Genomic DNA, 12,416 nt, shown 5'->3' on the forward strand with positions numbered 1-12,416 from the left:
AGCACATCCAGCAGCTGGAAGTCACAAATGGTCACCCATTTAATACTGACCAGGTTCAACGTTGCTTAACTTCGGCGATCCAACGGGAACCGGTGTGTCAACGTGATTATGCTGTAAGGCGGGCAAATGAATTTTGTCCAATATTGTAACTACTCCAAGAAGGTTTTACGTAAATAAAGAGATAAACATCAACAATGAAAGCAATATTAATAACAATAATAATATTAATAATGATAATAAAAAAAGTAATAATGATAATAATGACGTTTTATTTGAAAGCTTAACTATTTCCCTCATATTTTGTGCTGTCGGAGAACGAGTAGAGATGTATTATCGACATGTTCCAGTATGAAACAGTCGCTAATATAATCAGATGAACAAGCAGTTGATATACGTTTAAACCAAAGTTCACACACACACACACACACACACACACACACACACACACACACACACACACACACACACATACACACACACATTTATATATGTTAAATGTTAAATGTATATCAACTATAAATATGTGTGTGTGTGTGTGTGTGTGTGTGTGTGTGTGTGTGTGTGTGTGTGTGTGTGTGTGTGTGCGTGCGTGCGTGCGCATATTGTTTCGTCAGTGCGTACAAGTAGGATTTATTAATGCGTGCCTATGCGCGTGCTCGTTAGTTTCACGACGCTGGCTGCAGTGGTGCGTACAGACAGGTACAAGCAGAATCCGCCTCAAAGGCAACAGGTTGTTCTTCAAGAATAATTCTCGTATGAATATTGATTCTTCGGAGTTTTTTTTTTTATCATCGGAAATGGTTCTCTAACTCAATAATAAAAAATGATGAAGCAATAACGGAATTTATATATATATATATATATATATATATATATATATATATATATATATATATATATATATAAAGTGAACGTGTCTGCGTCTGTGTGTGTCTGTGTACATTTCCCTACGCAATAACTCTGTCAATTTTTAGTCTACAGACTCGAAATTTGGTATACATGGTACTGAGATTTGGGAAAATCGTTGTGATCAGTTTCTGGCCAGAAATTTAGCGATTAAGGGGTCAAAGTTCAACGATTTGACCTTTGGGAACTCTACCAAACTCCTCCGACAATTTTCGGTCGGCACACTTAAAATTTTAGATATTGGTTCTTTGGACATGGATCTAATTTAATAACTTAAGTTGAGCCCAAAACAATAAATTTTAAGGAGTCATAATAGGGGTTAAATTTAAAAAAAAAATGACCGATTTTTTTTTTTTTTTTTTGCTCAACATACACCTCCAAATACCCGGGCAACGCCGGGCTGAAATGCTAGTCTATATACATCTATAAAAGTGAACGTGTCTGTGTGTGCGTGTGTCTGTGTGTGTGCGTGTGTGTGTGGACATTTACCAACGCAATAACTCTGTCAATTTTAAGCTTACAAATTCAAAATTTGATATACAGCGTACTGAGATTTGGGAAAATCTTTGTGATCAGTTTTCGGACAGAAATTTAGCGATTAAGGGTTCAAAGTTCAACGACTTGACCTTTGAGAACTTTACCAAACTCCTCCTACAATTTTGGGTCAAACCCGTGAAATTTTAGGTAAAGGTTCCTTGGACACTGATCTAACTTAATAACTTGATTTGAGCCCAAAACAATAAATTTTAAGGGATCATAATAGGGGTCAAAGTTTAAAAAAATATACCACTTTATTTATTTATTTATTTATTTATTTTTTTGCTCAACGTACATCTCCAAATACCTGGTCAACGCCGGGTACCCATGGTAGTATATCTATAAAAGTGAAAGTGTCTGTCTGTCCGTGTATCTGTGTGTCTGTGTATCTGTCTGTGTGTGTACATTTCCCTACGCAATAACTCTATCAATATAAAGTCTACAGACTCGAAATTTGATATACAGGGTACTGAGATTTGGGAAAATCGATGTGATCGGTTTTCGGCCAGAAATTTTGCGATTTAGGGGTCAAAGTTCAACGATTTGACCTTTTGGAACTCTACCAAACTCCTCCTATAATTTTCGGTTTAAACCTTGAAATTTTAGATATAGGTTCATTGGACATGGATCTTACTTAATAACTTGATTCGAGCCCAAAACTATAAATTTTAAGGGGTCATAATAGGGGTCAAAGTTTTAAAAAATTTACCTCTGCGGTTTCTTCTAAATTACTCAGACAATTTCTGGTTTAAATATTTGAAATTTTACATAAATGGTATTCAGAGATAGGGCAAGCTTTTTCATCAGTCTGGGTCGAAAGTTTTTAGTTACCAATATATAAATGTATGTATGTCTGTTTGCATGTCTGCCTTAAACTTTCTATAGAGGCGACGGATTTTACCAATATCAGTATCGTTTTTACGTTCGACCTTTCATACGACAAATATCGAAAAATTGGCTAAAAACATTAATATCTTCCCCTTCAACTAGGCACTTTTCTACAGGGGGGGTCACTTTTTTCGCCGATATTTTTTAAAGTTATCCTCTCCATTAGATTGTCTAGCCTTAATTTAAAAAAAAAAGTCGCTTCCGGTTTGTCGGTGGTCGTAACAGCACAAACGTTAGGTTTTACCCCGTTCTTTTCCTCCTTTGCGGTACGAGTTCGGGCCTGCCTTCCTACTACAACTTTTTTTTTTTTTTTTTTTGCTCAACATACACATCCAAACACCCGGGCAACGCCGAGCTGAAATGCTAGTATATATATAAAAGTGAACGTGTGGGTGTGTGTGGGAAGGGTCTGTATGTGCGTGTATGTGTGTGTCCGTGTACATTTCCCTACGCAATAACTCCGTCAATTTTAAGACTAAAGATTCGAAATTTGATATACAGCTTACTGAGATTTGGGAAAATCTATGTTATAGGTTTTCGGCCAGAAATTTGGCTGTTAAGGGGTCAAAGTTTAACGATTTGACCTTTGAGAACACTACCAAACTCCTCCTACAATTCTTGGTTTAAACACGTGAAATGTTAGATATAGGTTCCTTGGACATGGATCTAACTTAATATCTTGATTTGAGCCCTAAATAATAAAATTTAAGGGATCATAATAGGGGTCAAAATTTAAAAAATTGACCGTTTTTTTTTGTTTGTTTTTTTGCTCGGCATACACCTCAAAATACCCGGGCAACGCCGGGCACCCATGCTAGTATATATATAAAAGTGAACGTGTGTGTGTGTGTGTGTGTGTGTGTGTGTGTGTGTGTGTGTGTGTGTGTGTGTGTGTGTACATTTCCCTACGCAATAACTTTGTCAATTTTAAGTCTACAGACTCGAAATTTAATATACATGGTACTGAGATTTGGGAAAATCTATGTGATCGGTTTCGGCCAGAAATTTGGCTTTTAAGGGGTCAAAGTTCAACGATTTGACCTTTAAGAACTCTACCAAACTCCTCCGACAATTTTCGGTTTAAACACTTGAAATTTTAAATAAAGGTTCATTGGATATGGATCTAACTTTATAACTTGAGTGTAGCCCAAAACAATAAATTTTAAGGGATCATAATAGGGGTCAAAGTTTTTAAAAAATTGACCACTTTATTTATTTATTTTTATTTATTTATTTATTTATTTTTTTGCTCAACGTATATCTCTAAATACCCGGACAACGCCGGGTACCCATGGTAGTATATCTATAAAAGTGAAAGTGTCTGGTTGTCCGTGTATATGTGTGTCTGTGTGTGTACATTTCCCTACGCAATAACTCTATCAATATAAAGTCTACAGACTCGAAATTTGATATACATGGTACTGAGATTTGGGAAAATCGATGTGATCGGTTTTCGGCCAGAAATTTTGCGATTAAGGGGTCAAAATTCAACGATTAGACCTTTGGGAACTCTACCAATCTCCTCCGACAATTTTCGGTTTAAACACTTGAAATTTTAGATATAGGTTCATTGGACATGGATCTGAGGTAATAACTTGATTTGTGCCCAAAACAATAAATTTTAAGGGATCATAATAGGGATCAAAGTTTTAAAAATTGACCACTTTTTTTTTTTTTTGCTCAACATATATCTCCAAATACCCGGGCAACGCCGAGCACCCATGCTAATATATATATATATATATATATATATATATATATATATATATATATATATATATGTATGTATGTATGTATATATAAAGTGAACGTGTGTGTCTGTGTGTGTGTCCGTGTACATTTCCCTACGCAATAACTCTGTCAATTTTTAGTCTAGAGACTCGAAATTTGATATACAGGGTATTGAGATTTGGGAAAATCGATGTTAAGGGTTCAAAGTTCAACGATTTTACCTTTGAGAACTCTACCAAACTCCTCCGACAATTTTCGGTTATAACACTTGACATTTTAGATATTGGTTCCTTGGACATCGATCTAAATTAATAACTTTATTTGAGCCCAAAACAATAAATATTAAGGGGTCATAATAGGGGTCAAAATGTAAAAAATTGACCTTTTTTTTTTTTTTTTGCTCAGCATACAGCTCAAAACACCCGGAAAACGCCGGGCACCCATGCTTATATATATATATATATATATATATATATATATATATATATATATATATATATATATATATATATATATACTCCAGGTTGAAAGATATCCAAAAATGAAGAATATTTGAATTTCAACAAGAGTCGTTGATAGCGCTCAATCAAAGAGAGCAAATCATATATTTTTTCTTCTTTATGCAAATACAGTCATATCTTGCTACGATGTGCAGACCGTTTCAAACATATTCGATTTCATCAGGTAAGAAAAATTAAAAAGGTTCCAGACCATTTCAAATTTTGATGAGAGAAAAAATGCCATGATTGGCAATAAGCAAAAATTGAAGTTTTACTTTTTTTTCATGGCATTTTTTCATTTTTCAAATTTTGAAAAGGCCTAGAACCTTTTAATTTTGGTATTTTGCATCATGTCAAACTCAGGAATCTTTCTGTCGAACTCGGGAATATTTCTGTCGGACTCGGGAATCCTGCTGTCGGACTCGGGAATCTGCACGGGATTTTGATCGAAACCATTTATTTAATGCACAGGGGTAGCATACTCTCATTCAATTAGTCATGAGTGGGTAGAAGTCCTAAGCAGTATTTTTAGGAGGGGGATAATTACAATTTAGTAATTTCAGTTTCATTGGTTCTATCAGGTTGACGAGAAAGTTCTTACGGTTTTCAACTTTTAAATTCAGATGATCATATATCTGCTAAAACAAAGCACCATCAGAATCAACAAACTTTTGCCAGCGCAAAGCAAGTGTATTTATGACAGTAACGAAAAAATCTTGCCTTCTGGTGGCGGTGAACTCGCTGAAGGCGTTTTTGATATCGCTTGTGTTTTTGAGGCCTTTCTCACACGGAAAGTTGCCGAGAAGCTTGAAAAAGTAATAGTCGGTAGGTGAGAGGTTTGGAGAGTATAGTGGAGGAGGCAGCGTTTCGTAGTTCAATTTGTTAAAATTCTGCAGGATCGGTTTAGTAAAGCGCAATCGGTATTGTCGTAGTGGAGAATTGGGCCTTTTCTGTTGACTAATGCTGGGTGTTGTTGTCGAAGTTTCTGATGTATTTCAACCATTTGTTGACTGTACTTATCTGCCGTAATGGTTTCGTCTGCATTCAAATAACTGCAATGGATGAGACCGGTCGAAGACCACCAAACAGTCAGCATAACCTTCTTTTGGTGCAACTCTGACTTCGGGAAGTGTTGTGGAGCTTCGCCTGCGTCTAACCACTGAACTGAGCGTCGCCGATTGTCGCAAAGAACTCACTTTTCATTGCAAGTCACAACCCGTTAGAGAAACGGGTCATTCTTGTCGCGCAAAAGAAGAGAAGATGACACTTCATAACGGCGTTTCTTTTGATTGTCGTTAAATTCGTGAGGCACCTATTTATCAAGTTTTTTTTGCCTTTCTAATCTCTCTCAAGTGGTTGGAAATCATCGTCTATGTTATGTCTAATTCAGAAGCAAATTCTCGAACAGTTGTGCATAAATTGGCTTCGATTAAGGTTGTTAATTGATCGTTGTCAACATCCGATGGCCGATCAGTACGCTCATCATCTTCAAGATCCTCGGCGCCACCAGGAAATTTCTTAAACCACCATTGTGCTGTACGTCCAGTAGTGGTTCCTGGGTCAAAAGCTTCGTTGATATCACAAGCTATTTCAGCATTTTTCGGCCTAGCTTGAATTGAAATTTAAAAAAAAATTGTGCGAATTTACTTTTTTTTCATCTCTGAAAAGAAAACATAATTGTTTTAAAACGATTGTAATTTAAACGATTAGATAGAGCGAAAAACGCTCTTAAAAATGATATAATTGAGTAAAAAGTATTATAACGAAAACTTATTTGAAAATACATCATTTGAAATCAACATTAAACATTCCGCAAGAACTTTCTTCTTGGCCTATTATTATTATTATTATCATTATTATTATTATTATTATTATTATTATTATTATTAGCAGGACCTGTGGAAATTCCTCTGGGGTATTTTTCACATGTTATATGCTGCGGCTAGGTATTCTATGGACGTTCAGCATGACTGGAGACGCCGCGATATTATTGTACCTATTTACTATGCCTCCCCACGGGACAGAGTTAGACACCAGGGTCGTTTTTTAACGTGGAGAAAAGGTACAAAAATAAAAAATTGTCTCAGTCGTGAAGGATTTCTCCTCCACCGAAAGAGAACAAGAAATAGAAGTGCAGCATCTGAAGAACAGATGGTATTTATTTGCTCCCCCACCGAGCAAATTAGGCACAAGGCCGATTTTTAATGTGAGGAGTGAAGGGGGGGGAAGGGAAAAAGGGGACCAGCTCCCGAGAGGTGGGAAATGGGAGCTGGTTAATGGTCAGGCATGTGGGGTTGCCCCCACATCTGGTCTTTGCTAGTCATAGCTAGTCATAGCCTGCAGCATCTGCCGGAACAGATGGTATTTATTTGCTCCCCCACCAAGCAAATTAGGCACAAGGCCAATTTTTAATGTGAGGAGTGAAGGGAGGGGGAAGGGAAAAAGGGGACCAGCCCCCGAGAGGTGGGAAATGGGAGCTGGTTAAAGGTCAGGCATGTGGGGTTGCCCCCACATCTGGTCTTTGCTAGTCATAGCTAGTCATAGCTTGCAGCATCTGCCGGAACAGATGGTATTTATTTGCTCCCCCACTGAGCAAATTAGGCACAAGGCCGTTTTTAATGTGAGGTAAAAACCAGCTCCCCAAAAAGGGGGCACTCTGGTTACCAAAAATAATAATTGTCCCAGTATAGAGGGTTTCCCCTCCATTGACTGGTACAAATTATCTTAAGTGCAGCATCTGCCGGAACAGATGGTATTTATTTGCGCCCCCACTGAGCAAATTAGGCACAAGGCCGTTTTTAATGTGAGGTAAAAACCAGCTCCCCTAAAAGTAGGCAAAAAGGGGGCACTCTGGTTACCAAAAATAATAATTGTCCCAGTATAGAGGGTTTCCCCTCCATTGACTGGTACAAATTATCTTAAGTGCAGCATCTGCCGGAACAGATGGTATTTATTTGCTCCCCCACTGAGCAAATTAGGCACAAGGCCGTTTTTAATGTGAGGTAAAAACCAGCTCCCCTAAAAGTAGGCAAAAAGGGGGCACTCTGGTTACCAAAAATAATAATTGTCCCAGTATAGAGGGTTTCCCCTCCATTGACTGGTACAAATCATCTTAAGTGCAGCATCTGCCGGAACAGATGGTATTTATTTGCTCCCCCACCGAGCAAATTAGGCACAAGGCCGATTTTTAATGTGAGGAGTGAAGGGAGGGGGAAGGGGAAAAGGGGACCAGCTCCCGAGAGGTGGGAAATGGCAGCTGGTTAAAGGTCAGACATGTGGGGTTGCCCCCACATCTGGTCTTTGCTAGTCATAGCTTGCAGTATCTGCCGGAACAGATGGTATTTATTTGCTCCCCCACTGAGCAAATTAGGCACAAGGCCGTTTTTAATGTGAGGTAAAAACCAGCTCCCCTAAAAGGGGTCACTCTGGTTACCAAAAATAATAATTGTCCCAGTATAGAGGGTTTCCCCTCCATTGACTGGTACAAATTATCTTAAGTGCAGTATCTGCCGGAACAGATGGTATTTATTTGCTCCCCCACCGAGCAAATTAGGCACAAGGCCAATTTTTAATGTGAGGAGTGAAGGGAGGGGGAAGGGAAAAAGGGGACCAGCTCCCGAGAGGTGGGAAATGGGAGCTGATTAAAGGTCAGGCATGTGGGGTTGCCCCCACATCTGGTCTTTGCTAGTCATAGCTAGTCATAGCTAGTCATAGCTTGCAGTATCTGCCGGAACAGATACTACACTTTGATCTTGGCCAAAAGGCCAAGAAAACTGTAAAAGTATTTATATAAGTAATCTGGTGTCAGAATATACCTGTTTATTACGGTTTATGTCCAATATTCTTATAGAAGTCTGTGACATATTTCCATCGTATGGTCGCCTGGCGCGAATGGAAACCCCACGATATCATTATATCATCTTTAGGCAAGACAGATACTACCCTTGGATCCTAGCAAGAAGACCAAGAAGGTATATTTTAGTTTCACGTACGACCCAAAAGAGACATTATTTTTCTTTTTAAATATATATATATTTTTTATGTTGCGTCGTCGGTGATCGGGAGAGCCTATTTATTAAAAAAGGGGGTAGAAGGTGATAACATAGTATGAACATTAAATTAGCGTATCTATATACAAATTTCATGTTTGTAGTATGTTATCATCTTCCTTTTCAATGAATAGGATCTCCCGATCGAATAATTTATGATCTAGAAAATCGTGACACGTACGTTAAAGGTACTATGATATTAATATATAGATAATTTACTCACTAGGAGTAGTCACAATGCCAATTAGAAATGTTGTTGTTGTTGTTGTTGTTGTTGTTATTATTATCTAAATATTAATTTACTTGTGCGTACGTCCTGTATCACAATAAAAATATCATCATCGCAAACATTAATTAATGAGAAACGAATTACCACCATTTATAGTCGCTCTTTGTCAGTTAAAAATCATTAAAACCATTTCCTCTCCAAAAATAAAAATAAAAAACATGGCTGTCTGTTTACGGTTTCAAATAGGCCTATTTTATTTCATAATTTTAAAAAAAGTCGTGTTGAGAGGAGACTGTAAGTTTTGTTTCTTTTTAAAATTTAAAAAATACTTAACTGACATCTATATCTTTATAATTTATATTAAAAAATTATTCAGAAAAAAACGTGTTGTACATTGAATTGTCATTGAAAAGAATCTACATTTTTTTAAATCAATACTTTTTAGCTTTAAAAGGTAAGAAAAAGGGAATTTACTAAAAAAAATTGTTTTAAATCCGTCATTATTTGCTTTATTTTATTTTATTTTTTTATTTATTATAATAGGTTGGTGCAAAAATAATGACGGTTATATATATATATATATATATATATATATATATATATATATATATATATATATATATATATATATAATTTAAAGGAGATTAGAATAATAGTCTAAAGAGCTAAGTGTATTTTAATGTAATAGTGAAATTACTAGTTTAATTAAAATACAGGAAATGCTCGTTGTAATTTAGATATATAATAAGCTCGATAGTTAAATGTCCTAGAGCTAATTCAATATTAAGTAATGTGATTTATAATTTAAAAGTTTTAAAATTTTTTAAATTTAACAATCAAAATTTAATTAAATTAAAAATCAGTTTCATAAGAATGAAACTGATTTTTAATTTAATTAAATTTTGATTGTTAAATTTAAAAAATTTTAAAACTTTTAAATTATAAATCACATTACTTAATATATATATATATATATATATATATATATATATATATATATATATATATATATATATAGTTCAACTATATATATATATAACAACGACATTATTTTTGCACCAACCTAGTATTTATAATGTGTGTATAAAATATTTCAAATACCGTGGAATTTCCACGGTTTCTGCTAGTTGCTAGTATTATTATTATTATTATTATTATTATTATTATTATTATTATTATTATTATTATTATAGAAGTAGAGAAAACTATCATAATGTCATCTAATTCACATATGTTTGTGGTGCTACACAATATGTAAAATAAATCACAGCACTACAAATAGAGAGATTAAGAAGTACTAATGCGGTTGAATACATAGATAGTTCAAGAGGAAACACTTGTTCAGTTAATTAGAACTTGCGGCGAATTAGAACAATTAAAAAAAGTTGGGTTTTTTTAACATATCTCAATGTCAGAACTAAGCTGTATTTTAGCAGGTATTTTGTGTTAGTAATATATATATATATATATATATATATATATATATATATATATATATATTCTTCGGAGTAGTTTTTATTTAACAATCAGTGGTTATGTAAACGTGAGATTGTAGGTTTACAAAATATTACTGGCAGTAATATTCTATAAGTTATCCCATCTAAACGAGAATTGCTCGATATTCAAGATAGAGCAAATAAATTAAATTGTAATTCAATGAATTTCAAAAAACTCTCATTGAAATGAAATGAAGTGGTTGAGTTTCATATCAAAGAATTTTTATTATTCTAAGCAAGACAAAGAATGTTTTAGAAAGTTTATCTCCTTAACCTATAGGGTTTCGATGTCTACCATCTCATCAGAGGAGTGAAAATATTAGCAAATAGTTATAAAGGTATGCACCCTATTTGCTAAAGTCACTTTGACTTTCCATGTCTCACTGACTTTAGCAAATAGGGTGCATACCTTTATAACTATTTGCTAATATTTTCACTCCTCTGATGAGATGGTAGACATCGAAACCCTATAGGTTAAGGAGATAAACTTTCTAAAACATTCTTTGTCTTGCTTAGAATAATAAAAATTCTTTGATATGAAACTCAACCACTTCATTTCATTTCAATGAGAGTTTTTTGAAATTCAGTGAATTACAATTTAATATATATATATATATATATACATATATATATATATGTACATACATACATATAAGTGTGTGTGTGTGTGTGTGTGTGTGTGTGTGTGTGTGTGTGTGTGTGTGTGTGTGTGTGCGTGCGTGTGAACTTATGGAAAAAAATTAGCATTTAGTATAATTTGTATTCTATTAAACAGTTATGGTGTTTCGGAATTTGTTCTTACGAAACTAGCAACATGTGGATGATTGAAAGGAAGGAATAGGCAGAGTACACATTACTAAGGGAGTAGTTTTGTAACCATGCCATTATCCGAGTTCGAATCTCACGTAAGTCTAAAAGGATATTATTTTCAGCTGGATATGTGTTGTATTTTTTTATCTAAAGACTAACGGAGGGTGCCCGGTGTTGCCCGGTCGTAAAATACGGTTAATAAAAAAAACGGGATTTGGATGTTATCAACCAGGAGTGAAAGTGAAAGCAAAATTTTGTAAGCAAAAAAAAGAAAAAAAAAATCCCTCATGATGGGCGCGAACTCGCATAACTTAAGTTCGTAAGCGAACCGGACCAGGACGATACAGACATTATAACATAGCAAATTTAGCTTTTTAAAATGAAACAACGAATCGATCGTTTGTGCATACACGATTTACAAATAGTAAAACGATTTTTTTCTGATTTTTCGATATTATGTGTCCGAGACATCGACCTTTCTAACTAAGCCACGTTCGATGCGGATGACAAAAGTTTTTTTAGCAAACTTACAAACACACTCACAAACGACTGAGATTAATGTAACAGATAGCATAATAGCATAAAATGGTGCATAAATATTGTTTAAAAAATAAGTGGAATTAACAAGGTTTTGTTAATACAAAAACAATACATAAATCGCAAATACCTAAATATATCCATTGTAGTTACTTACTTTCTCAAAAATGGTGTATTTCTTTCGATACATCTGTGGCGTACTATGACTAAAATAATAAAACTCCCTACTGGATGTTGACTCGTCGGTTCTTACATAAAAAGTGTACAAAATCGTCTCTGCACATCGACTCCGTGCGCCTTTCCGCAGAGAAAAAGAAAAACAGCAGAAATTCATCTGACCAAGCGTACGCATTTAAAATAAAGTATGTTGCGGGAACCGGTTGGGAGAGATAAATAGCCGAGGTTTTGAGAACCGAGGAAGAGAAGAAAGAAGAGCGACCCAGCAAACAAGAGACAGATACAGCATCACACAAGAAAAAGATCCGCTTTCGAAGAAAAAACTAAGAACACTTCCCTGCTAGGGCTTACTATTTACAAAATTACCACAAACTGAAGAAAATATGCTCCTCCAGCAAAAAGGAATAAGTACTCCTAAAAACATTCATCTTTCAATTCCTTCCCTTCTTTTTCTCTTTCCTTCCAAGTATAAAACCGCACCTTTTAGCTCTAACAACTTCAACTAAACTTTTATTGTGTATAAAATTTATCCAAATATTAAGTGTTCCTTGTCGGT

General features: G+C 35.1%; 1 protein-coding gene and 1 pseudogene across 1 annotated transcript in view; one reads left to right on the plus strand and one right to left on the minus strand.

The window, feature by feature from the left end:
• The window catches only part of LOC145263806 (partner of bursicon-like), a 73,212-nt gene that overhangs the window by 6,457 nt on the left and 54,339 nt on the right, over window positions 1–12,416 (plus strand). The window lies entirely within an intron of this gene.
• Window positions 8,165–8,339, minus strand: LOC145264005 (U2 spliceosomal RNA; annotated as a pseudogene).

Source organism: Euprymna scolopes, chromosome 39 (genome assembly GCF_053919585.1).
Source record: "Euprymna scolopes isolate OS-2025 chromosome 39, ASM5391958v1, whole genome shotgun sequence".
Lineage (NCBI taxonomy): Eukaryota > Metazoa > Mollusca > Cephalopoda > Sepiida > Sepiolidae > Euprymna > Euprymna scolopes.